Source organism: Meles meles, chromosome 7 (genome assembly GCF_922984935.1).
Source record: "Meles meles chromosome 7, mMelMel3.1 paternal haplotype, whole genome shotgun sequence".
In the NCBI taxonomy this organism is placed as follows: domain Eukaryota; kingdom Metazoa; phylum Chordata; class Mammalia; order Carnivora; family Mustelidae; genus Meles; species Meles meles.
Genome location: NC_060072.1, coordinates 54,683,412 through 54,709,159, shown reverse-complemented (window position 1 = coordinate 54,709,159; position 25,748 = coordinate 54,683,412). Strand labels below are relative to the sequence as shown.

General features: G+C 36.4%; 1 pseudogene; it reads left to right on the top strand.

Moving 5' to 3' along the window:
* Window positions 1-25,748, top strand: LOC123946345 (annotated as a pseudogene).

Genomic DNA, 25,748 nt, shown 5'->3' with positions numbered 1-25,748 from the left:
ATGAATAACCAAGGAGGTACCCGTGCAGAACTTAATCTGGTGAAGAACTCAAAAAGACAGCAAAGGAAACCTAAGAGCACTAAAACTTCCATTTCAGTAACTGAGCAGGAAATAATCCATGCAGAATTAAATCTTCAAATTCTTCTCAGAGAATTTAAGAGAATGGCAAGAACAACCACTGCAAAGGTAAAACATTTAATACACACACAGTATAACTGTTCTGGTAAACTCACTTGGGGTGCAGGGTTGTAGAGAATAAGTAGTGAATGATATCCCATATTTTTCATTTGTAAGGATCAGAGCTTGGAGTTGGTATAGGGTATTGCAATTGGAGTCTGAGGACTCATTTTACTCCAGCATTGTAATCCGTAGTCTTTGATCAATAGCTCATGGAGTATTATCTTTACTGAAAATGCAATGGTATATTCTGAGAGATGAGGACAATGGTGGATATGGAGTTGGAGTCCAAGTTTTTATATGTGATTCCCTGTGCATTGTTGGTTTTCTTGTATGTAAATTTCCTAAATGATTTTTTCCTTCCATCCTTTTACATTGTTTCCATCTCTGTTCCTAATATTTACTACTATTTCAGGGAAGCTCATTGTTGGGATTCTGGGAATCACCTCCTTTGTCTTGATGTCAACACTAATAACAATAGTTCTTATTCCCTGTAAGTGTTTGAATGACTCTTTGGGAACTCTTCATTTTAATGATGGTCAGTGTCTCAAAATATCTCATACTATTAAGGGAATAGATCCTTTATTTTAATGCATGTATCCTCTAAATGTGGAATGGTTATTCTGTATTTATCAAAAGTATAAATAACGAAATAATTGTAAAGAGTATTACACATATATTCAGTTTCATTACTCAAAGAGATGTTTTATATTGAGAAATACAAGCTAATTATTTTTTAAATTTAAATTCAATTAGCCAGCTTATGGTACATCATTAGTTCCAGATGTAGTGCTTATTAATTTATCACTTGTGTATAGCACCCTGTGTTCATCATACCACGTGCTCTCCTTAATGCCCATCACCCAATTCCCCCATCTGTCCCCATCCACCTCCCCTCCAGCAACCAAGTTCTTAAGATTGGTTAAAATCAATACTGTAAGAGATGGAGGGATTTGGTTCTTTAGGCTTTTGAAATACTTTCCCCTAAGTCTTCATTGCTTTATTAATATTGCTTGGTAAAATAAATTTTATGACAGAATTTTACAATTCTAAACAATACACGAAATTCTCAGTTAAGAAACCCAAATCATTATATTATATTTATTTCAATATTAAATTTTTATGAGGATTCCTTTAATTTTTTTCAGCTATTGAAATACTGGAGCAGGACAATTCATCCCTGAAAACAAAGATCCAGAAAGGTATAAAATGATTTTCAAAGTCCTGATATTATTGCAGTTTCTATTTTATCTCTATCTTTGGGCAAAGATGATAGATTTTTTGGGGGGGGAATTAGCTACAAAATTGGACAATAAAGGTTTGGAAATGATTATAGGACAATATTACTTCTTAGGTAACAATATGAAGAAATATTCATTTAAAATCCCCAAACCCATTGTTCCCAATTACTTCAAATTTCCTCCTTCTATAACAAGAGATGTATCATTTTACTATTCTAAAATAGTGGTTTTGTTCAGTGATCTCAGGACATGTAGAGATTGATAATTTTGTGTGTTTGCTTTATGTGGGAACATAAATTAGGGAAAAAGCTGACTGTTCTCTGTGAGTGTGTATGAGTGTATTTTGTTTTATTTATACCATCCTGTGAGTGTATATAGATATGTGTATACGTATGTGAGTATATAAATTAATTTGAATTTGTTAATATTCAAAGATCTTTTGGAAAATATCTCATAATCTTTCTTTACCTTATCAGTGTGGTCATTGTCAAAAAGAGTGGTTTATATATTCCAACAATTGCTATTGCATTAGCACTGAAAGAAAACCATGGAATGAGAGTTTGACAGCCTGTGCTTCTAAGAACTCTAAACTGCTCTACATAGATGATGAAGAAGAAATGGTAAGATTCAAATGTTTCTAGATTTTATTAACAACTTATCAGTTAATATTACATTGTAGAGCTCATCCATATTTTTGCACTTGTAGTTTATTTATTTTAAAATATGTTAATATTCCACAGTTTGACTTTATGACATTCTATTTATATTTTTATCCTTTTAATGTACATTCAATAATTTTCAGTCTTGCTTTTCATAGAAAACCATCCTTCTATAAATGCTGTTTTTGCCTGAAATAACTTTCTATTTAATTTCACCACACAACAAGGAAACTAAACATATGATTGTACAAATTGATCACAAAGTAGCTAGAACCATGTAATTGCAAATCAGATCATGGGAATAGAAGTTTAGAGCTTTTATCAGTCCTGCCAATCTTAATACCATGAAATATCTTCACTTACTTTTGGACTTTATATGAATGGAATCATTCAGTACCCATTTTTATGTATGTCTCCTTTCATTCTCATATATTTGTAATCCTCTATATTTTCACATTTGTCTATAGTTTGTGAATTTTCACTGACGTCTAATATGAATATGATATTTTAAAACTATCCTCAGGAATTCATTCCTTTTTAGTGTGTGGGTATTATGAATTATTATTTTGTGAAAAGACTTTTCTATATCATTTTTCATATATTATGTTTATAATGATATATATTTAAATAAATACATATTTACATATAACACATAACTACATAGTAGATAATATGTTATATTTAGGCATATTGTATTTATCATAAAAGAATAATGATGCAGAAATATAACATTATAATTATACATAATTATAATACATTTTCTTCTAAGCATTAGAATGAAATTACACAGACAAAGATATGTGTGTATGTCAATTTATTACATTTTCCAACATTTTTCTATATTATTGTGTAAATACACATTTTATCAAATAGTCCCTTTATCTAAAACTCAGTTGTCTCAGAAAAATTAAAATAAGTTCTGATGGCTATATAACAGTATCATTTTTCTGGGGTATTAATTATTTGACTATTCTCTTCTGTGAGAGCGAGAAGTGCTCAAGTATGTCTCTTGCTCTTTTCTCCTAGACAGTGTCTTCTTTTCCCTTTTTAATAGTCTCTGTCATATTTTAGATATGTACTCTTTTTGGAATTCTTAAGATGCAAATAGATTTTTGACTCTGTGACTCACATTTTTATTCTCAAATTGGAGTCTTTTAATGACCAAAATTTATTAATGCTACTGTAGTCCAATTTATTACTTGGGGGTTGGTGATTATTTTGGACCAATTTCAGAAATTAGTCAAAGTTCATGAGTGTAGCTTCCTATATTGCTTTCTAGGATTTACTTTTTTAAAAACTTCTTTATTTTTTAACTTTTAGTCAGAATTTATGGTTCAGTAAAAATTTATTTTTTGTGATGTTATATTTGTGATTCTGTGTGATAAAAGTGAAGTTTATACTTTCCTATATCATTCTTTAATTGATTGAGTATAATTTATAGCAAAGTAGATCTTTTCTTCACAAACTATTTGTATATATATAGATATATAGGTAAATACATAAGTTCTAATCTGCTTTATAAATATAATAATTATATATTTATATAATTATATAGATCATTATATATACATCAATCACATTCTACACAATCTTTCATAACCCACAGCACATTCAGTAAAATGGAGAGCCTTACCTTCCTCTATGTCCCTTTAATGTGTCCCATTTATACTATAATAGTCTTAAATATTTCTCTACTTAAACTGAGAATCACATGGGTATTCTAATTTTGTTTCAACTGATAAGTTTGCTTAAAATATCAATTTAGAAAACACAAAAGGTGAAGGAAAGTTCTTTAGACCTAATGATAGTTTTAGTCTTTTTTTTTTTTTTAAAGATTTTATTCATTTGACAGAGAGAGATCACAAGCAAGGGTAGTGACAAGCAAAGGGAGAGGGAGAAACAGGCTCCCCGCAGAGCAGGGAGCCTGATGTGGGGCTCAATCCCAGGACACCAGAATCATGACCTGAGCTGAAGGCAGACACTTAACTGACTAAGCTACCCAGGCACCCCAGTTTCAGTCTTTCTTTTGTTATCTCTTTTGTCCTGATGATCCAAGAGTCCTTCTTTTATCATAATTTCTGTTTAGATAATTCCTTTTAGCAGTTCTTTTAGAGTGGGTCTGATGGTGACACATTTTCTTGGTTTTCCTTTATTGCAGAATGTCTTGATTTCCCCTGCATTCCTGAGTGATATTTTTGTTGGATTGTCAATGGTTTTTGATTGGAATGATGCGCTTGGTGTCTAAATTTTTTTTTGTCTTTCTAGCATTTTTTAAATTATTATTATGTTCAGTTAGCCAACATACGGTACATCATTAATTTTTGATATAGTGTTCAGGGATTCATTAGTTGCGTATAACACCCAGTGCTCATGTTCCATTACTTAGACAGGAGAGAAAAAAAGTTTTGGGAGTTTTGTCTGTACCCATTTGTGTCCGTGGTTTGCTCACAAGTCTGGGACATGGGAGCTAAAGAGAAATTCCAGGGCTCTCACTGCCATGTCATTTCTTAGGTTTGGAGTTTTGTCAGTTTTCTCACCCCCTGTCTGAATGTTCTTATGTTGTATATAAATATCCAGTGGTTTTAGTTCTGTTTGGTGGGAGGAATAGGAATAAGTATATTCTATCTTTCCAAAGAGGAAGTCTGGTATGTAGTGGTTTTATTTGAATTTTCCTATGAGTAATAGTGTTAAGCATAATTTAAAAAATAACATTGAGTATCTTTTCCTGCACTCATTTGGAATTTTTAAAAAATTTATTTATTTATTTTTTCAGCATAACAGTATTCATTGTACTCATTTGGAATTTTATAGTTTACACTTTGGTTTTGTTGGTTTTGGCCAGCAAACCCTGAGGCAGCAAGTGAAAAAATTACTCCAGACACCTAAGTAGGAGAAAGAAGAGGGTGAGGGGACCAGATGCTGTAGTGGCCACACTCTGTTTTCATTTTTATTGTCCATGCTATTGTTAACATCAAAGAATCAAGATTAGAAATGAATGTGAAGTCTCAATAACTAGGGCGGTGACTACTTGGCCACGTGTTATTAGAACTATTTGCACTGTGACTTGCAGGGAGGGTAGGTGACCACTAAGGATTTACGCCTAACCTATCAAAACCCTCACCTAAGTTAAGCATTTGTCCCCTGGGAGATTGCTTTGAGCCACAACTAGGATCTTGCTATTTTCAGCCCAGAAACTTCAAAGGAGGCCCAGTTTTTGTGTCACTCCTTCTTTGCTTTTCAACTAGCCTCTCTCAAGAAGAATTGTTTATTACATCTTCGCTAGCCAGGTATTGCGAATTCCCACAGGTTTATGATCAATTCAGAACATTTTTGTATTGTAGCGTAGGTTATGTAATTATCAATATTATTTGATAGTTATTACACAACATTTCTTGGAAGACTCCACTGAATGCCTTTGCATCACTATTGAAATTTATTCACTATATGCATGTTCTCTTCTTGGATTTTGATGGTTTCCTGTCTCATGTTTCGTTCTTTCATCTGTTTTGAATTTATTTTGTAAATGGTGGAAGAAAATGGTCCAATTTCATTCTTTTGCACATTGCTATTCAGTTTTCCCAACACCATTTGTTGAAGAGACTGTCTTGTCTTTCTTTCTTTTTTTTTTCCCCCCATTGGATATTCTTTCTTGCTGTTGAAGAGTAGTTAACCATATGGTTAAATGTAGGTCCACTTCTGGGTTTTCTATTCTGTTTCATTGATCTGTGTCTGTTTTCTGCTAGTACCATACTCTCTTAATCACAACTGCTTTGTCTTAAAGTCTGGAATTGTGATGCCTCCAGCTTTGTTTTTCTTCTTCAAGATTGCTCTGGCTATTCAGAGTCTTTTGTAGTTCCATAGAAATTTTAAGATTATTTCTTCCAGTTCTGTGAAAAATATTCTTGTTATTTTGATAGGGACTGCATTGAATGTGTAGATTTCTTTGGGTAGTATGGACATTTTAACAATACTTTTTCTTGCAATCCATGATTTCCATTTTTTTTTTAAGGATTTTTTTTTTTTTTTTTAAGGAATCTGGTTTTGGAATCAGGGTAATGCTGGCCTTATAGAATGAGTTCGGATGTTTTCCTTCCATTTCCATCTTTGTGTGTATTTTTTTTTTTTTTTTTTTTTTTTAACAGGAAACATAACTGTTTATTTATTTTTTTTCAGCGTAACAGTATTCATTCTTTTTGCACAACACCCAGTGCTCCATGCAAAACGTGCCCTCCCCATCACCCACCACCTGTTCCCCCAACCTCCCACCCCTGACCCTTCAAAACCCTCAGGTTGTTTTTCAGAGTCCATAGTCTCTTATGGTTCGCCTCCCCTCCCCAATGTCCATAGCCCCCTCCCCCTCTCCCAATCCCACCTCCCCCCAGCAACCCCCAGTTTGTTTTGTGAGATTAAGAGTCATTTATGGTTTGTCTCCCTCCCAATCCCATCTTGTTTCATGTATTCTTCTCCTATCCCCCTACCCCCCCATGTTGTTTTGAGAATAATAGGTATCGACTCTTCTTTAAATGTTTGGAGGAATTCCTGGGAAGCCATCTGGCTCTGGACTATTGTTTGTTAGGAGATTTTTTGACTATTGATTCAAAATCTTTGCTGGTTTTCATTCTGTTCAGGTTTTCAATTTTTTTCCTGCTTCAGTTTTGGTAGTTTATATGTTTCTAGGCATTTATACTATTCTTCCAGTTTGTCCAATTTATTGGCATACAATTTCTCATAATATTTTCTTACAACTGTTTATATTTCTGTTATAGTTGCTGTGATCGCTCCTTCTCATTGTGATTTTATTTGGGTCTTTTCTCTTTTCTTTTTGATAAGCCTGTTTAGCAGTTTATCAATTTTAGTATTTTTTCAGAGAACCAGCTCCTGGTTTCATTGATCTGTTCTACTGCTTCTTCTGTCCTTGTAGTTATTACATCCAGTTGATTTTCACTTCTCAGTTATTGCATTTTTCATTTCTGTCTTTTTTTTTAAGTTCTTGTGTCTCTGTGGCAGGTGTTTTTTGCTGACATCTTTCATACTTTTCTCAAGCCAGCTAGTATCCTTATGATTGTTACTTTAAATTCTACATCAGAATTTGTTTATATCTTTTTAGGTTAGACCTCAGCCATGATCTTTTCTTCTTCTCTTCGGGTTGAATTTCTCTGTCTTGGCATTTTGTTTAGGTCTCTGTCTTCTTTTCTGTATTAGAAAATCCTGTTGTGTCCTGCTCCTGACAGCAATGGTTTTATGAAGAGGCCATATAATGTCCAGAGCCTGGCACCTTCAGAACACATACTACTTGCACTCTCCTCCTTGTTTAGGTTGCTCTATCCCTCCCGCTGGTCATCTGCAGAGTTTCTCCTTGCCTGCAGTGTTTCCGCCTTGGCCAGAGTGTGGCAAGTATTAATGAGGTGCGCATTCATCTGCTTGTTAAATGGGACCTGATGCTTTTTCCAGTAGAACTAAAGGTTTGCAGAACTCAGTAGTCAATAGACATGGTGCATGTGTGGATTTGTGTTAATTTTCTGGGGTAGAGACCCACTGCTCTGGTCCTTAGGCACACTTGTCCAAGAAAAGCAGCACCAGCAAGGCACAGCAAGGAGGGATACTTGGTGTAGGCATGTTAGGTAGCCAGTATTGTTGCTGTACTATTTACTGAGGTTGGTTTATGCTGAGAGGATGGGGAAGGAAAAAATGCTAGTTAACTCCTTCATCTTCATGCTTGCTGCTCCCAGAGAAGCCCTCCTGCAATAGTGAACAATTTCCCCTTGTGAATCTCAGGCATTTTCAGATTGTCTACTCCAGTTTGCTTGCCTGCCTGGAGTAGCACAGTGCACATTGGGCTCTATCCCAGCCAGACTTTCTGACCTTTAAAACTCCCCAATTTTAGGGACCTGGTACAGCAGAGACCTGGCTGCTCTTCTGGGGACATTCTTGCCATGCTGGGACTGATGCAGGTTTGACCCGTAAGGGCAGTCATGTCTGAATGCAGGGGCATGGGGTTTGGAGCAGAGCAAGCTAAATGGCCAGTGTCCCTGTTAGCTGCCCTTAGCAGGTGTCTTGGTGCCTCTGCTGAGGGATGGGGTGAAAGAAATGGATCCTGTAATCTCTTTTGTCCCCAGAGATACAATGACACCTCTTACAGATATGCTCCAAGAAGTGAGAACAGTTTCTCCCTATGAACCTTAGGAGATGCTCAGATCATGCCATCTGTCCAGGGTTACTTGCCTGCCTTTTCTCCAGGAGTAGGGCACCCCCCTCCGGTATCTATCCCAGCCAAGTCCCCTGGCCCTTAAACAACAGTCTTTGAGCCCCACTGATGGCAAACCTTGGCAAAAAATCAACCCTTATTATTTTACCAGCCAATAGCTTTGGGGAAATGTTCTCCTTGTGCCATCACCTGTGCTCTCCTCTTTTTGTTTGTCTCTCCATGACCAGGGCTCCCAGCCCTCTACAGCACCAATGATCCATTTTTCCCCCAAGCCACATCTCCACACTACATAATTTCCTTGATGTATCATATTCATGCCTTCTAGTTGTGAAGCTTCTTCTATCAGTCATCAGGTCAATTTCTTGGGTATTCATAATGATTTGATATTTATTGAGCTGTGTTCAAGGGATGAAGCAAGCCTGGGTCCTCCTACTATGTTACTCCTCCTACTACCTCAGTTACCCACCCCTTAAGAAGTCATATCATTTTATCTTCTTTACTCTGCTAAGATGATGGATTAATTTTATGGGATTTCAAATGTACAGTTAACATGGTATTGATTTAATAAATTTACTTATGTCATAGTCTATTATTTTTATATATTGTTGGAATTTATATATAATTGTCATAGATATGTAGTTTCCTTTTTTTTTAAAGATTTTATTTATTTGACAGACAGAGATCACAAGTAGGCAGAGAGACAGGCAGAGAGAGAGGGAAGCAGGCTCCCCACTGAGCAGAGAGCCCAATGTGGGGCTCAATCCCAGGACCCTGAGATCATGACCTGAGCCGAAGGCAGAGGCTTAACCCTCTGAGCCACCCAGGTGCCCCGACATGTAGTTTCCTTTTTGAAACATATTTTATCAACCTCTTTTTTATATTGGCATTATATATTTCTTTATACATAAACATCTAAATACCCAGTAACGGTGTGGAAAGCTTTTTGAATTGCAGTTATAATCCTGTTAGAAGATATAAGACATTTCTGATATTTTTATTTCTTTTTGCTTGGGTCTTCACAAGTTGTATCTGGTAGGTTTGTTTTTTTTTCTTTTCTGTTATGTCTGTTTTTAAATGCATTTGCATATTTTCATAATATCCTCATGATAATTTTATGAAGTATAAGATGAAAGCACATGCTATTAATGCCAACAGATGGCTGAATGTTCAAGTATCAACATTGCACAGAATGAAAAAATGAATTACAAAATGCCCCTTTCATGTTTTTTTATGCACTAAAAGGCACTTTAAATACCTAGAATCTTATAGTATGTATACTTTATTTTTGGATTTTTCAGGGAAAGCTAAATTTGTGTGATTCATCTATATAGTTGCATGAAGTTGTAAATTGCCGATAGCTCCTTGCTGTTCCATTTATAGCTCCTTGCTGTTCCATTATTGGATTCTACTCCAATGTAGAATCCAATCTACTCTAATGATGATACCATTGGATATTTGGTTATTGTTCCATTTGAGGCTATCATGAGTTATTCTACTATACATATTTCAGCAACAACTTTCAACTAAATATATGTTTATCATTTATTCCTTGTATAACCTCATTTCTTTCTTCTACAACTATTATTTCTACCTCTATAACTTAGGTAAGGTACTCAGATCATTCATTTCATAAGATTCTTTCTATTGAGTATAAATAACAAAGCTATGAATTGTCTCTAAACAGTACATTAATTCCACCCTAAATTTTTGGATATATTCTCAGTTTAATATCATCCAATACAAGGTAATTTATATCATCCAGTACAAGGTATTTTCAACAGTTCCATCTTTGAATTGTAAATTTTTCAGAAGTATATCACTTTCCAAAATTTTAAAATTTCCCATATTTCTTTCTGTTGTTGGTTTCTCATTTATACTTTGTCTTCAGAGAATGTTCTTTGAATTATTTCACTTGTTTAATTTTTTATAAATATTTATTTATTTCTTTCAGAAAGTAGGGTGAGGCAGAGGGAGAGGAAGAGAAAGTCTGAAGCAGACTCTGCACTGTGTGCTGGTCCTATGCAGGGTTGACTCTCATAATCCTGAGATCACAAGTTGAGCTGAAACCAAGAGTCAGATGCTCAACCGACCTCGCCACCCAAGTGCCCCTCACTTATTTAAATTTTCGATGACATTTTGACCCAGAAGAATACTTTCTACAAATTTTAGGATTATTTGCTCCAGCTCTTTGAAAAATACCGGTGGAATTTTGATCGGAATGGCATTAAAAGTATAGATTGCTCTAGGCAGTATAGACATTTTAACAATGTCTGTTCTTCTGATCCAAGAGCATGGAATGGTCATCTTTTTCTGTCTTCCTCAACTTCTTTCATGAGTGTTCTGTAGTTCCTCAAGTACAGATCCTTTACCTCTTTGGTTAGGTTTATTCCCAGGTATCTTATGGTTCTTGGTGCTATAGTAAATGGAATTAATTCTCTAATTTCTCTTTCTGTATTTTCATTGTTAGTGTATAAGAAAGCCACTGATTTCTGTACATTGACTTTGTATCCTGCCAGGTTACTGAATTGCTGTATGAGTTCTAGTAGTTTGGGGGTAGAGTCTTTGGGGTTTTCCATATAAAGAATCATGTTATCTGCCAAGAGAGAGAGTTTGACTTCTTCATTGCCAATTTGGATACGTTTTATTTCTCTTTGTTGTATGATTGCCATTGCTAGGACTTCTAATACTATGTTGAACAAGAGTGGTGAGAGTGGGCATCCTTGTCATGTTCCTGATCTCAATAGGAAGGCTGCAAGCTTTTTCCCATTGAGGATGATATTTGCTGTGGGTCTTTCATAGATAGATTTTATGAAGTTCAGGAATGTTCCCTCTATCCCTATACTTTGAAGCATTTTTTTTTTAAAGATTTTATTTACTTATTTGACAGAAAGATCACAAGTAGGCAGAGAGGCAGGCAGAAAGAGAGAGAGAGAGGGAAGCAGGCTCCCTGCCGAGCAGAGAGCCCCAGGCGGGACTCAATCCCAGGACTCTGAGATCATGACCCGAGCCAAAGGCAGCGACTTAACCCACTGAGCCACTCAGGTGCCCCACTTTGAAGCATTTTAATAAGGAACGGATGCTGGATTTTGTCAAATGATTTTTCTGCATCAATTGAGAGGACCATGTGGTTCTTCTCTCTTCTCTTATTGATTTGTTCTATTACACTGATTGATTTGCGAATATTGAACCATCCTTGTAACCAGGGATGAAACCCACCTGGTCATGGTGGATAATCTTTTTAATGTGCTGCTGGATCCTGTTTGCTAGGATCATGTTGAGAATCTTAGCATCCATATTCATCAGTGATATTGGTCTGAAATTCTCCTTTTTGGTAGGGTCTTTGCCTGGATTGGGGATCAGGGTAATGCTGGCTTCATAAAAAGAGTCTGGAAATTTTCCTTCTGCTTCAATTTTTTGAAACAGCTTCAGGAGAATAGGTATTATTTCTTCTTTGAAAGTTTGGTAGAATTCCCCCGAGAATCCGTCAGGTCCTGGGCTCTTGTTTTTTGGGAGGTTTTTTTTTAAATATTTTATTTATTTATTTGACAGAGAGAGATCACAAGTAGGCAGAGAGGCAGGCAGAGAGGGGGAAAGCAGGCTCCAAGCTGAGCAGAGAGCCCGATGCAGGGCTCGATCCCAGGACTGTGAGATCATGACCTGAGATGAAGGCAGAGGCTTAACCCACTGAGCCACCCAGGTGCCCCTTTTGGGAGGTTTTTGATCACTGCTTCAATCTTGTTACCGGATATTCAGGTTGTCAATTTCTTCTGGTTCAATTTTGGGATTTTATAGTTTTCCAGGAATGCATCCATTTCATCTAGGTTGCTTAGCTCATTGGCCTATAACTGTTGGGAGAAAATAATCCTTATTCCATACAAATAAAAAAAAAATTGTATGGAATCAGAAGAGACCCCAAATTGCTAAGGAAATGTTGAAAAACAAAAACAAAACTGGTAGCATCATGTTACCTGATTTCAAGCTTTACTAAAAAGCTGTGATCACCAAGACAGCGTGGTACTTGCACAAAACCAGACACATAGGGGCGCCTGGGTGGCTCAGTGGGTTAAAGCCTCTGCCTTCGGCTCAGGTCATGATCCCAGGGTCCTGGGATAGAGCCCGCATCGGGTTCTCTGCTCATCAGGGAGCCTGTTTCCTCCTCTCTCTCTCTCTGCCTGCCTCTCTGCCTACTTGAAATCTCTGTCTGTCACATAAATAAATGACACATAGACCAGTGGAACAGAGTAGAGAGCCCAGATATGGACCCTCAACTCCATGGTCAAATAATCTTCGACAAAACAGGAAAAAATATACAGTGGAAAAAAGACAGTATCTTCAATAAATGGTGCTGGGAAAAAATGGACAACTATATGTAGAAGAATGAAACTCGACCATTCTCTTACACCGTACACAAAGATAAACTCAAAATGGATAAAAGACCTCAACGTGAGACAGGAATCCATCAGAATCCTAGAGGAGAACATAGGCAGTAACCTCTTTGATATCAGCCACAGCAACTTCTTTCAAGATATGTCTCCAAAGGCCAAGGAAACAAAAGCAAAAATGAACTTTTGGGACTTCATCAAGATCAAAAGCTTCTGCACAGCAAAGGAAACAGTTAACAAAACAAAGAGGCAACCCACGGAATGGGAGAAGATATTTGCAAATGATAGTGCAGACAGAAAGGTTGATATCCAGGATCTATAAAGAACTCCTCAAACACAACACACACAAAACAGATAATCATATCAAAAAATGGTCAGAAGATATGAACAGACACTTCTCCAATGAAGACATACAAATGGCTATCAGACACATGAAAAAATGTTCATCATCACTAGCCATCAGGGAGATTTTAATTAAAACCACATTGAGATACCACCTGACACCAGTTAGAATGGCCAAAATTAGCAAGACAGGAAACAACGTGTGTTGGAGAGGATGTGGAGAAAGGGGAACCCTCTTACACTGTTGGTGGGAATGCAAGTTGGTGCAACCACTTTGGAGAACAGTGTGGAGACTCCTCAAGAAATTAAGAATGACCCTGCAATTGCACTGCTGGGTATTTACCCCAAAGATACAGATGTAGTCAAAAGAAGGGCCATCTGTACCCCAGTATTCATAGCAGCAATGGCCACGGTCACCAAACTGTGGAAAGAACCAAGATGCCCTTCAACGGACGAATGGATAAGGAAGATGTGGTCCATATACACAATGGAGTATTATGCTTCCATCAGAAAGGATGAATACCCAACTTTTGTAGCAATATGGACGGGACTGGAAGAGATTATGCTGAGTGCAATAAGTCAAGCAGAGAGAGTCAAGTATCATGGTTTCACTTATTTGTGGAGCATAACAAAGAACATGGAAGGCATGGGGAGATGGAGAGGAGTAGGGAGTTGCGGAAAATTGTAAGTGGAGATGAACCATGAGACTATGGACTCTGGAAAACAACCTGAGGGTTTTGAAGAGGCGGGGGTGGGAGGTTGGGGGAACAAGGTGGTGGGTAATAGGGAGGGCACATATTGCATGGAGCACTGGGTGTGGTGCAAAAACAATGAATACTGTTAAGCTGAAAAGAAATAGAAAAAAAAAAAAGAATACTTTCTACATGTGTCAGTTATGTCAAGTGGATTCCTACTGTTTTTGCAGTCTTCCATTGTCCTCCTGATTTTGTGACTAGTGTTTAACACTTAACCAGGGAAAGGATTTTAAAGATTTTTATTTATTTATTTGACAGACAGAGATCACAAGTAGGTAGGGAGGCAGGAAGAGAGAGAGAGAAGATGAAGCAGGCTCCCCACTAAGCAGAGAGCCTGATGCAGGGCTCAATCTCAGGACCCTCGGATCATGATCTGAGCCAAAGGCAGAGGCCTTAACCCACTGAGCCACTCAGGCTCTCCGAGGAAAGGGATTTTAAATCTCCAACTATACTCATTGAATTGTTTATTTATCCTTCTAATTCTGTCAATTTCTACTTCATGCTTTTGAGGGTTCTGTTTTTAGGTGAATAATGTATATTTATAATAGTTTTACCTTCTCTTTATCCTAAGAGCTTTAACATTTTGAATTAAAAAATGGACATTGGGGAGGGGAGGCGAACCATAAGAGACTATGGACTCTGAAAAACAACCTGAGGGTTTTGAAGGGTCAGGGGTGGGAGGTTGGGGGAACAGGTGGTGGGTGATGGGGAGGGCACGTTTTGCATGGAGCACTGGGTGTTGTGCAAAAAGAATGAATACTGTTACGCTGAAAAAATAAATAAAAAGGGAAAAAAAAACTCAAAAAAAATATTCTGATAATATTTCTTGCTTTAACAGCTACTTTGTCTGATATTAGAATAGCCATTTCTTCTCACTTATGGTTATTGTTTTAGGTTTTCCCACCATTTTAATTTCACCTATTTGTGCCTTTAAATCTAAAGTGTGTCTATTCTAGATATCATATAGATGGATCTTATTTTTTAATTCAGAGTGACAATTTCTACTTTCTAATTGCAATATTTATTTCATTCATATTAATGTAGTTATTTGTACACTTGAATTTAGGTCTGTCATTCTGCTGTGTATTCTTTTTTTAAAAATTTTTAAATTTTTTAAAATAAACATACAAAGTATTTTTAGCCCCAGGGGTATGTCTGTGAATCATCATGTTTACACACTTCACAGCAGTCACCACAGCACACCCTCCCCCAATGTCCATAACCCCACCACCCTCTCCTGACCCCTCTCCCCCCAGCAATCCTCAGTTTGTTCTGCAAGATTAAGAGTCTCTTATGGTTTGTCTCCCTCCCGATCTCATCTTGTTTCATTTATTTTTTTTCTACCTCCCAAACCCCCCATGTTGCATCTCCACTTCCTCATATCAGGGAGATCATATGATAGTTGTCTTTCTCTGATTGACTTATTTCGCTAAGCATAATACCCTTTAGTTCCATCCACGTCATCGCAAATGGCAAGATTTCATTTCTTTTGATGGCTGCATAGTATTCCATTGTGTATATATACTACCTCTTCTTTATCCATTTATCTGTTGATGAAAATCTAGGTTTTTTCCATAGTTTGGCTATTGTGGACATTGCTCCTATAAACATTTAGGTGCATGTGCCCCTTCGGATCACTACGTTTGTATCTTTAGGGTAAATACCCAGTAGTGCAATTGCTGGGTCATAGGGTAGCTCTATTTTCAACTTTTTGGGGAACCTCCATGCTGTTTTCCAGAGTGGTTGCACCAGCTTGCATTCCCACCAACAGTGTAGGAGGGTTCCCGTTCTCCACATCCTCGCCAGCATCTGTCATTCCTGACTTGTTAATTTTAGCCATTCTGACTGGTGTGAGGTGGTATCTCATTGTGGTTTTGATTTGTATTTCCCTGTTGCTGAGTGATGTGGAGCATTTTTTCATGTGTCTCTTTGCCATCTGGATGTCTTCTTTGCAGAAGTGTCTGTCCATGTCTTCTGCCCATTTCTTGACTGGATTATTTGTTCTTTGGGTGTTGAATTTGTTAAGCTCTTTGTAGATTTTGGATACTAGCTCTTTATCTGATATGTCATTTGCAAATATCTTCTCCCATTCTGTCAGTTGTCTTTTGGTTTTGTTAACTGTTTCCTATGCTGTGCATAAGCTTTTGATCTCGATGAAATCCCAATAGTTCATTTTTGCCCTTGCTTCCCTTCCCTTTCTTGATGTTTCTAGGAAGAAGTTGCTGTGGCTGAGGTCGAAGAGGTTGTTGCCTGTGTTCTCCTCAAGGATTTTGATGGATTCCTTTCTCACATTGCGGTCCTTTATTCATTTTGAGTCTATTTTCGTGTGTAGTGTAAGGAAATGATCCAATTTCATCTGCATGTGGCTGTCCAATTTTCCCAACAACATTTGTTAAAGAGACTGTCTTTTTTCCATTGGACATTCTTTCCTGCTTTGTTGAAGATTAGTTGACCATAGAGTTGAGGGTCTATTTCTGGGCTCTCTATTCTGTTCCATTGGTTTATGTGCCTCCTTTTGTGTCAGTACCATACTGTCTTGATGATGACTCTGCTGTGTATTCTATGCATATGTCTTATTTTCTTCTTCTACCTTAATTGACATCTTTTGTATAAACACATTTTATTTTTGTGTTCCATTTTAATGCCTCTGTTGATGTCTTAGCTATATTTTTAAATTATTTTCTTAGTCATTCCTATAAGTATAATAAATATATCTTCTGTTTGTTTTTATTGATATATAATTTACATATAATGTTGCATGTATATATTGCATTACGATTACTATGGTAATATGAATGAGCAGCTTTCTCATGTCACATATTTATCATTTATGTTTTATGTTGGAAACAGTTAAGATTTATTCTCTTTGTGGCTTTGAAGTTTATAATACAGTAATGCTGACTCTAATCACTATGTTGTACATAAGGTCAGCAGAACTCACTCATCTTCAAGTTGTGACTTTGTACACTTAAACATCTTCTCAGTTTCCCCACATCTTAGGCCTAGGTAAACAACACTTGACTGTGTTTTTATCAGTTCAATTTTTTAGATTCCACATTTAAGTAAGATCACACAGTACTTGTGTATTTCTGTCTGGCTTACGTCACTTAATGTAATGCCTTCAGTGTCCATCCATTTGTCAGAAATGGCAAGATTTCCTTTTTTCTCATGGCTGAGTAACATTCGTATATATGTGAGATACATATATTAATCATACCTTCTTAACCCTTTATCTATTGGCAAACCTTAGGTTGCTTTCATTTTTTGACTATTGTAAGTAATGTAATGAGCATGGCTGTGCAGATATTTACTTCCGATACTGACTTCAGTTCCTTTTAATATATAACCAAGAGTGAGATTACTGGATTATATGATAATTCTATTTTTAATATTCTTTGAAAATTAAGTGAATTTCCATTGTGGTTGCATCAATGTACATTCCTACCAAAAGTATTCCTTTTACTCACATTCTACCAATATTAGTTATCTTTTCTCTTTTTGATAAAAGCCATTCTAACAGATGTGAGGTGATTATGTCATTGCTTTATAATCATTGATTTGCATTTCCCTGATGAATTGTGTGGTTAAGCACCTCTTCATATACCTACTGGCCATTTGTATATCTTCAGAAAAATGTCTACTCAGGTCCTTTGCCCATGTTTAAAATTGGATTTTCTTTTTTATTATAGTGTTGTATGAGTTCTTTATATATTTTGGAATTTAGTCCCTTACCAGATAAATGGTTTGCAATTACATTCTCCTAGTCTATATGTTGTCTTTTCTTTTCTTTTTTTTTTTCCACTGTTTCTTTTACTGTGCAGAAACTATTTAATGTAATGTCACATTTTTTGTGTATGTTTTTGCTTTGTTTATGTTTTTTGTTTTATTTACATTTTTATATTATGCTTATGTTTTTGGTGACTTATCCTAGGCATCATTGTCTAAATCATTGTCAATGATCTTTTTCCTTTTGCCTACACCAGGGATTTTGCACTTTCATATATTTTTATGTTATTAATTTGTGTGGGTTTTTGTTGTTGTTGCTCTTGTTGTTGTTGCTTGAAGAATTCTGTAGGCTAGATCTAGTGCTTATACATTCCTTAGATGCACGTTTTTAACAGACACCAATGGAGTCATGCTGCTGCAATCCTGTGATTGACACCCAAGACCAGAGTTGAAACTTTGATCCACCATCCCCTGTGATGTTGGGAAAGTCTTTATCTCTCCTTTATTTCTGAATGATAGCTTTGGTGAATAAGACATTCTTGGTCTACAGTTATTTTTTTTTCCCTTTGATCACTTTGAAAATACCATACCAACTTCTGGGGAAGTGACAGAGTTAGAAGATCCTAAGCTCAGCTCATCTCATGGGTAAAACTAGTAACACACATATCAGTGTAAATAACCTAGACAATGACCCAAAGACTTGCAGAATAGACTGTCCAAAGTTGAGTCTAGAGAAGAGCCTACATCTAAGAAGGTAGGAAGTCCAAAGAGGCAGTCAGGAGCTAAGCAGAGCTGCAGGACTGTTCATGGGAAGAAGCACTACCATGGGTGTGGAGAGAGAAGAAGCAAACCCTCACACACGGAGCACCCCAGGTATGGGGAACCCAGTCAGGGAAAAAGAATCCTGTAACAGTGGCTTCAAAAACCAGAGAGCTCTTATTTTGTGGGGATTAAGACATGGAAATTTAAAATGAGTAATCTCATGTCTAAGAAAGCCTGGGACGCTAGAGAAAACTCAGTCTCTACCCCTAGAGACAGCACAACAAACAACATGACTGAGATACACCATAGAAGCATCAGATTAAAAAAACACCTAGGGTATACAAGAAGTTTTATTTACTAATTTCACAGCATGTAGGGGAGGTCAGGGATCTTCAAAGGAACAAAGCAGATGGCCAGCAGCATTTCCCTGCCCTGATCCTTGGCATAGAGACAAGGAACCAGTGCTGCACCAATGCTCTCCACCTAACTTGCTAACACTATGCATCACCCTGTATTCCCAACAGTCATGGCTCTTCCAGCCAGGTCCCTGTTCTAGGTCTCTTTCCACCTGAGCAAAACTTGTTGACACTGTGTGTCCCTCCCTATGTTCTCCTGGGAACCTACTAACTCCAACATATCCTTGTCCAGAGCTCAGACAAAGCTGTACCACAAGCCTGGGAGTATCCAAGAAGGCCCAACGGGCCAGTACCATTCTAAAGGATTTATGCCCTGGGGAAGAGAAGAAGATAATCACACACAGTAGTCCAACTGTGGCCCCAGCAGAGGGTTGGGGTAGATATGTAGTCTGACTGCAGGCCCTAAACATTAATGAAAGCTTCTATGGGAGAATAGAGAAGCTTCTATGGGAGAACACAGGGAGAATGCCCTGCTATTTTTATAATACTGCATCTCTGGAAATGTCTGGTCTGACTCAACTCAAGTACAAAGAGACCCCAAATGGGGCCAAACCCATTCCCCAACAGACAGTGACCACTGCAGATGACAGGACTCAAGGTAAAAGTAGATCAGTCACAACAGCAAGGCTCATACAACACGCACAGGAGACACCCTTGAAATGCCCGGATCCACTGAACAAGGTACATTATATAGCAGAGAACTACTGGAACTCTTCTTCATAAAGCTGTTATTTTCAAGAGCAAGAGATGTAGCTGACTTTCCTAACACACAGAAACAGACACAGAGTTAGACAGAATATCAGCAAGGAAACAGTGGCTTTGAATGACACACTGGAATAGATGTTTTGTTTTGTTTACGATTTATTTATTTATTTATTTGACAGACAGAAATCACAAGTAGGCAGAGGGGGGGCAGGGAAGCAAACTCCATGCCGAGCAGAGAGCCCGATGCGGGGCTGGATCCCAGGACCCTGGGATCATGACCTGAGCCAAAGGCAATGGCTTTAAGCCATTGAGCCATCCAGGCGCCCCTGGAATAGATGGTTTTAATAGATATACTCAGAACATTCTACCCTGTTAGAGCAGAATACACATTCTTTTCAAGTGCACAGGGAACATTATCCAGAATAGGCCACAAAACAACTCTCATCATATTAAAAAAGATTGAAGTCATACCAGGCATCTTTTTCTGATCACAATACTCTGAAATTAGAAATCAACCACAAGAAAAAATCTGGAATGAACACAAATACATGAAAGTTTAAATTCATGCTACTAAACAATGAATGGGTCAACTGAGAAATCAAAGGGGGAATTTAAAAAATACAGAGAGACAAAGGAAATTAAAAACACACTATTTAAGGGGGAAGTTATAGTAATGCAGACCTACTTCAAGAAGCAAAAAAAAAAAAAAAAAAAAAAAAAAAACTCAAATAAAACACCAAACTTTACACCTAAAGGAGCTAGAAAAAGAAGAGACTAAACCCCAAACCAGCAGAAGGGAGGAAATTAAAAAGATTGGAGCAGATACAAATGATAGAGGGACACCTGGATGGCCCAGTCAGTTGGGCATCCAACTCTTGATTTCGGCTTGGCTCATGATTTTGGGGTTGTAAAATCACTGGGCTCTAGTCACTTAGCATAAAGTCTGTAGTTCTAAAAATGTGCTGAAGCCAGGTAGCACTGGTTTCTGAACACCAATTATGCATATCTTTTTCAACACTGTGTTCATGATCTCACATTGGTGACTTGAGATAAACCATTCATGGTGACTTAGCACCACAAATATCAACAAATGCTAAAAAATAAATAAATAAATAATGTTTTCATCCTTCCTCCAGTATACCCAATTGCCAGCACAAGGTTATATCTATATATGGTATAGACCAACAATACAGTGATACTATGATGACTTTAAGTAACCTTACTTTTTAAAGAAATAGAGAAACATGCACACACACACACACACACACACACACACACACACACACACTCTCTCTCTCTCTCATACTTACCCACATATTTACTATTTCTATTGTCCTTTATTCCTTCCTGTGGATCTCTGTTACCATCTAGTGTTATGTACTTTTAGCTTGAAAAACATTTTTGAAGAACACGTCTGCTAAGAAGAAATTCAGTTAGGTTTTATGTATGTTGTTAGGTCCTTACTCACCTTCTTTTTTTGAAAGACTTTTTTGCTGAATTTAGAATTCTTGTTTGACAAGTTTCTTTATTTTATTTCGCTTTCTTTTGGGTTACTTTGGTTTATATTTTGTTGTTGTTGTTTTGTTTTGTTTCCAGGACTTTGGGCTCCTTGGTTTTGACCTTCCCTGTCTTACTCTTCATGGTTTCTGGTGAGAACTACTCTATTAATCCTATTATTCATTGTAATTAAATGTAATCAGTAGTTTTTTGCTGCTTCCAAGATCATCTTTTTTTGCTTGCTTTTTATCTTATTTTTTAATCATGCTAAAATAATAGAAAATTTACCATATTACCCATTTATTTAACAAATAAACGTTCTTTCTGAGAGCAGTTTTAGGTTCACAGCAAAACTGAGACATGGCATAGAGATTTCCTACTCCTACAGTCTACACGTGCATGGCTTCTCCTATTATCTCTAACCCCAACCAGAGTGGTGTATTTGCTACAACTGATGAATGTACATTGATACATCTTTATTACTGAAAGAACATAGTTTAAATTAAAATTTACTCTTGATCTTGTACATTTTATGAATTTAGAGATATGTATAAATACATATTTATATAGAATAGTTTCACTGGCCTAAAAATCCTCTGTCCTTCCCCTATTAATTCTTCCCTTCCTGCTAAGCCCTGGCAACCACTGACCTTTTTACTGTTTCCATTTCCACAGTTTTATTTTTTCTGGGATGTTATATAGTTGGAATCACACAACATGTCACATCTTATCCATTACATTTAATGCATATGTTAACATTTTATAGCATGCATCTTAACCAACTTTATTCATAGTCTGGGAGTGCTAACTGTATTCACATTGTTGTCCAACAGATCTCTAGAACTTCTACCTTTTAAAACTGAAACTTCATACTCATTGAACATAATTCCCCTCCTCCACTTTCCCCTCAGCCCTGATCAATCATCATTCTACTTCCTATCAGTTTGACTACTTAGATATTTCATACAATGTAATAGTACACTTTTTGTGTATAACTGTTTTTTTTTCACTTAGCATATTTTCCTGGGGTTTCATCCATGTTTTAGGATGTGACAGGATTTCCTTCCTCTTCAAGGCTGACTAATATTACACTGTTGTATGTAATATAAAATTACCATATTTTCTTAATCCATTTACCCATCAGTGGACATGTGGCCTGCTTCTACCACTTATCTCTGTAAATAATGCTGCGGTGAGCATGGGTGTACAGATAATTCTTTATGATCTTGCTTTCAATTTTTTAAACATTTTCCTATATGTAAGATTGCTTATTCATATGATAATTCTATTCTTAATTTTTTGAAGAAGTTCTGTATGTTTTCATAACGGCTGACTGATTTACATTCCCAAGAACAGTGTAACCATGTCTACTTCCTCATTGGAGCTTTTGTTTTTTGACAATATCCATCTTAAGGAATATGAGGTGATACCTCATTATGGTTTTGATTATCATTTCTCTTATAATTGGTGATATTTAACATCCTTTTATATACCTTTTCACCATTTGTATATTTTTCAATGTCTATTCCATTTCTTTGCCCATTTTTAATTGGATTATTTGGTTTTTGCTGTTGTTAATAGTGACGTAGAATTCCTTATATTTTTGGATGTGAATCTTTGTTTCTTTTTTTAAATTTTTATTTATTTATTTATTTATTTATTTATTTTTTTTCTCATTTTATTTATTTTTTCAGCGTAACAGTATTCATTGTTTTTGCACCACACCCAGTGCTCCATGCAATAGGTGCCCTCCCTATTCCCCACCACCTGGTTCCCCAACCTCGCACCCCCTGCCCCTTCAAAACCCTCAGGTTGTTTTTCAGAGTCCATAGTCTCTCATGGTTCATCTCCCCTTCCAATTTCCCTCAACTCCCTTCTCTTTGTTTTGATATATAATTTGCAGGCATTTTTTTCCCCAGTCGATCAGTCCCTTTGATGCCCAGAAATATTTTAGTTTTATGTAGTCCATTTGTTTACAATGGCATTTTCCTTGTGGTCTGTGCTTTTAGTGTAATATCCAAGAAGTCACTGGCAAATACAGTTTTATTTACTTTTCCTCCATGTTTTCTTCAAGGAACTTTATAGTTTTACACCTTGTGTTTAAGTCTTTAGTTGATTTAGAGTTAACTTTAGTACATGGTATAAATGTAAGCATCCAACTTCATTCTTGTGCTTGTGGATAGTAAGGTTTCCAACACATTTGTGAAAGATACTGTCCTTTTCCTATCGAATGGTCTGGTACCCTCATAAATAATGATTAGACCATACATACACAGGTTTTTGTCTGGATGTATTTTGAAGTTGTTTCCATGGGGGATTTAGAGTATGGGGCTTTCTATTCCTGCATCTCTTTGATGTTACACCCCTTCCAGTCTGAAAGAGTGTGTAGGGCAGATACAGATTCTGTGGTAAATAATGTGGTCCAAGGCTGCTGGATGTGGAAGACATGTCATCCATTCTCTGATTTTCACACTGACTTAAGTCACCTCATAACCTACCTTCTTCACTCTAGATTATTTCTTTGTGTTTACAAATCTTCTTCAGCCATGTCAGTATAAAGTTTTGAGATGTGGATTTCTATGTGGTCATTCTGTTATTAGTTTGCTCACCGCTAGGGTCCATACATATTTTTTAATGACATTTAAGAAGTTGTTCATTCATTGTGATTTAAGACTGTTTTCTGTCCTTTTCTGTTTCTCTTGTCTTCTCAGATTATACTCAGACCTATGCTGGTTTTCCTGATACTATTAAAATTCTCAGAACCCTGTTAATTTTTTCTCATTTTTCCCTCTCTTTCTCTGGGATGAGTAAATTCTGTTACTCTATCCTCCATTTCATCATTTTTTTCTACTGCATCTCAAGTTTTCCCTAGAGTAGACAGTGCATTTTAAATTTCAGGTATGTACTCATAAACTAAGGATTTCTCTGTGGTCTATTCACATAGTTTTATTTCTCTACTGATATTTCCTACTTGTTATTTGGTGCCATATTATCATTTAATAATTTGATCATAGTTATCTTTATAATTTACATTTATTCGTAAATGTTACTTTAATGTACTTTTTTTCTAACAAATCTAACATCTTTTCCCAGTAAGAGTTTCTATTAACCTTGTTTTTCCTTAGTATATAGACACTATACTTTCTATTCATGTTTTAAGCTTTTTGGGTGGACATTTTGAAAATACAGTTTAGTAAACATGCATTGTATTTCATTTTTCTTAGTTTTTTTTTTTTATTTTTGAAACTTGCATAACTTTTACCATAGAATTTTCTCCTCTGAATTGCCTCCTGATATGTCTGCTCAGTTTTCCCATATTGTTTGTTTTTATTTTCTAGCCTATCTTCCTGGGGATTGCCCTTGGTGATTTTGTAGCTTAGATGTCAACCATTAATTTTTTTAAAAAGGCTGTATTCAAATACTGCAGATGAGTAGGGTTTCTGCTCTCTGCCATGTAATGTGTGTGTGTGTGAGTGTGTGTGTGTGTGTGTGTGTGTGTGTGAGGGAAGTGCTCATAACTTTATTATTATTTCTCAACTCTCCTTCAGCTTTCACTTTTAACTGGGTTTATCCGGCTCTCCTCTACATGTGGGCACATTTTTTTTCCCCCATCAGCCAGGAGTGTATAGAGAGCTAATGTCCTCTCTTCTGGTGTATTTTCACTTTCAATATTGTCCCCTTATATTTTTGGGAGGCCTCCACCTCAGATTAGAGAAAGTGTGAGTTTTACTCATACATTATCAAGCAGATTCCCCACTTGGAGCTGAAAAACAATGGGCTACTTATCCTTTTCCCTACTGTTAATCTGGTCTGCCCCTGTGGCAACAGTACCAGTGACTTTTGCAGCCTTTCCCAAATTGTAAATACTATAGTTCCTCTAGATCACTGAGTGAGGGCAGCAAGTGGGGAGGCATGGGCAGTCCTAGGCAAGAAGCAGTCTTAGGCAAGAAGATTACAAATGTACTTCTTACTTGAATCTGTAGGTTTTTTTCCAATAATAAATATTTCATAAATTATTATTAACATTTGGTCAATTACCAGACTGTAAAATTGTTATTTTTGTCAGATTGTCCTCTGCACTTAGTTTTACTGAGATATTTTCATAATCTGTCCAGTGTATAGCATTATATTATAATTTGAAAGATTCTATAGGGGAGCCCATTTGGTTCACTTAGATAAGTATCTGACCCTTGATTTTGGCTCAGGTCATAATATCTGGGTCATGAGATCGAACAGGGTTCTGGGCTGAGTATGGAACCTGTTTGAGATTTTTTCTCCCTCTGCTCCCCTCCTGCTCTCTCTTTCTCTCTGTCTTTAAAATAATAATGATAATGATGTAAGAAGGAAGTAACTTTATTTGTTGCCTCAAAATTCAAATGAGTTTAAGGCTTTTATTTGACTTCAAATAAAATCTGTTTTCTCATAGTATATGTTGAACTTCTTCATTCATTCTTCATGGATTAGAGTCTCCCAGAGAAGCAATAATTCATGGGTGTTGCCCAAAGGCTTAACTTTCTTTTCCAAACTAAGTTTCTTGAGAACTCCTATATTTTACATCTCAGAAGAATTACTCATAGAAAGAAAAAAAATGTGAATAATATACAAACACAGTGATTTAAGTGTTTCCATAGAAAAATGATATGAAAATATTCAGATTTAGATATATAACCACTTAGTAAATGAAATGCTTCTTCATTAAAATATTAAATTATATTTTACCAAGATTAATTAATATTATTTTTATATTTCAGGTTGTCAGTAACTTCAGAGAGGGACAACAATTGTACATTTTTACATGTTCACACAAACAAATTTGCTCTTGCATCCTGCTTAGAAAGAAAAACATATATTTGTAAGTACCAGGCACTTCAGCTTATCTAA